We start from the raw sequence: 3,129 nt of genomic DNA, 5'->3' as shown, positions 1-3,129 counted from the left end.
TCCACTCCTGTAAAGATTGGCAGCTGTCTTGAAACTACTTGTTCTAACTATAAAATGATGGACTTCACCAACAATCGCTGCTAATGTCTTTTCACCTTCCCACTGTGTTAACACGCACCTGAATGCTCCAGACGAGCAAAATGTCAAAACCTCTGCTTTCACAGAGGTGCCCACACAAACTGATGATCAGTTAATCAAATGCATTTGATTATCAGCACCTGCCTGCAACATGAATTTCTTTAGAAGCAGAGAGGATGTATTTAAATAATAACCCAGTGTTCATCTGAAGAGTTAAGACCTGCTTAGGACAACATGATATTTAATGTCCTAATATGTGAAATATTAGAACTTACAGAGGTGCACTTTCTTTTTTCCATAATTATATGGATGGATGTTTTTATGAATTATAAATGTATTAGGATTAGAAACTTTTTTCCTACTAACATCAGTGACATTTCCAAAAATACTCTCAACTACATCTAATCGTTTAATAGTGACAAACATTCAGCTGTAGGCTTTAAGTCGCTCTATTTCCACAGTGCCTGCAGTTTTGCGATGTAAACGGGTGAACAGTCATCAGTGCAGTTACTTATGTGTCTATAGCATGAATGATGTTTCCCTGAAGGTTTGTCAAAATAGCAGGTAGACGACGACACCGGTCACTCTTGGATTACAAAAGCACCGTCGTACAGCATAAAAACAACCATGGACAGGAACTGAGCCTCATCCGTGCAGGCAACTATGGAAGGACTGATTAATGTAAATATAATCCATCATTCAAATTGCTGCACCACAGTGACAGAACACAGCCAAACTAAAGCTATGCATGCAGTGACATGAATAGGCAGCATTATAGCTCTGTGTTTAGATTAAAGAAAGAAAATACGGTTACTTCGGTAAATATTTCCACAGACCAAACCTTCTATAAGTCACAAACAGAAAGCTCAACATGCAGCCCCTCTGAATGAAGCCTTATTTTTGAATGGACAATAATGACATCACTTCCATATGCAGAGTAGGCAGCTGGCAGAGATAATGATGATGGAAACCTGAGTGAAGTGAGCTTGGTGCTTTTTTCCACATCTCTTTCAGCCTAGAACGTCTTCACAGTCCTGGCCTCCACACAGAGCGGCTTCATGTGTGTTTAAAGTGACTAAAAAGAGAAAGATCTCTCACCTTTCGCACAGATTCCTCACCTAAAGTCCAAATCCTCTTCCTGTGGGGTCAAGAAGAGGTTAATGTCTCACTTCCCAGCCCACCCAGACCTCTCACATACTTGGCTTCTGGACAAACTGAGCCAGCTTTTCACCACCTGGTAATGAATGTGTCTTTCAGTTCATCACTGATCACTCAGCTACCAAAGCTTCACCTGTAGGTTCTTGTGATAAGTATTAGTAATAACAAGGCCCTCATATGTTTTATATGATACCTATTTACATATTGTGTGTAAAGACAATTTATAACTGTTATAGTTATCAGCTAATCCACAAGTTTATTTATTTTTTTACATTTATTTACTTTATCCACCATAAGATGTTAATAATTAATTCAATTTCATTCATATAGTGCTGATTCACAAAAAAAAAAACAGTCACTTCAGGTTAAGTGATTCTGTATGATAAAGCCCTGGGGGACAGTGGGGAGGAAGAACTCCCTTTTAACAGGAAGAAGCATCCACTGGAATCAGGGTCAGGGACCGGCAGCCATCTGGAGTTGTCTCGTTAATTATCGGTTTCCCTGATGACTCCTTGTATTCTGATTCCTGGCTCCAGTTTTTGTACTCCTTGTTTGAGTTCAGCAGTAAATCGGGTCTTCTGAATCAATCCCTGTTTCCCCAGTATTGTTTGGGAAACAGGGATTACCAGAGATCATGTTAGAGATTATGGAGACACACCATGTGAGAGTGAAGAGAAACATTAATGATATGCTGAAGAGCTAAATGAACAGCTGAGGAGTGACTAATGATGCAGAAGAAATGCTCAGTGGATGATGGGATGTCCTGCAGCAGTCTGAGCCTGTAGTGGTATAACTACGGGATAGTTCAGGGCCACCAAGCCAGCCAGAATGTTTTTAGCTGCCCGTTTCCTGAATCCCAAACTGGGAGCTGGTTCGACAGGAGACCTGAAAGCTGAAGGACCTGCCTCCCATTTTACTTTTACAAACTAACGTTTAAGACATTATTTTCACTGATTATTCAAGACTTTAGTTGTAAGGAGAAAGGTTTTTAAATCAGTTCTAGATTTAACTGGGACCCAGTGAAGAGAAGCCAGTATAGGGGAAATACGATCTCTCTCTCTCTCTTCTCTGGCAGTACCAACGCTGCATCATTTTGGATCAACTGAAGGCTTTTTAGATTATTAGACCCAACGTTTTCTAAAGCTTATTCACAGCTCAGAATCACCCTTATTTACCTTATACAGAGCCACAGTTCATCCACTGTTGGAAACTGTTTCCGCTCCTCTCCATATTAACGCCAACTTTCTTCTCATAGGCTGCCCCTCATAAAGAGAAGGTTTAAACAGAAGATGGCAAAAGCCCTTCTCTGCTCACAACCAGATCTGTGTGCTCAAAATGACCAAATTAAGGAGATCCCTGCACACTGATAACGTACAGAGCAACAAACTTGGGGAAAAAAAAACTGTCAGTGACTCTTTTAGTAGTTTCTTCAGTCTCCTGATTGATTGCGGTTTCAGCACTTGTACCATCACAGCAAACAAATCCCTCTAAACACAGATGCCGACCTCTAGTTCATTCCTAAACTGCCTTTACTGCACTTCCGCGGTGGACTTTGGTTTGACACGGCGGTCAGGATGTTGGCGTCTTGCTCTGTGTGCCATTAAAAAAAAATAACAACTGTGATCGGGACCACAGAGCAGCTTTTGTTCAGCAGGGATTCTCTGACTGCACACACCCATGTCTGCCATATGCATTCCTGTCCAGATGTTGATCCTGCAGCTGGTAGAGGCAACCTGGCCAGCGAGGATCAACGTCAGCGTTTGGTTAATAGCCAGGGAGGAGGAATCTTTGAACACGAGCATCTGACAGGAGTTGGTGCTGGTAATCCAGCCTCACCTTACATCACTGGCAACAGCTGTGAAAGGTCTGAGCAGGAGTTTAAGGGAAAGATCA

Source organism: Haplochromis burtoni, unplaced genomic scaffold (genome assembly GCF_018398535.1).
Source record: "Haplochromis burtoni strain Fernald_Lab_line unplaced genomic scaffold, NCSU_Asbu1 Contig_531, whole genome shotgun sequence".
Lineage (NCBI taxonomy): Eukaryota > Metazoa > Chordata > Actinopteri > Cichliformes > Cichlidae > Haplochromis > Haplochromis burtoni.
The sequence above is the reverse complement of the archived record's forward strand: the minus strand, read 5'-3'. Positions refer to the sequence as shown.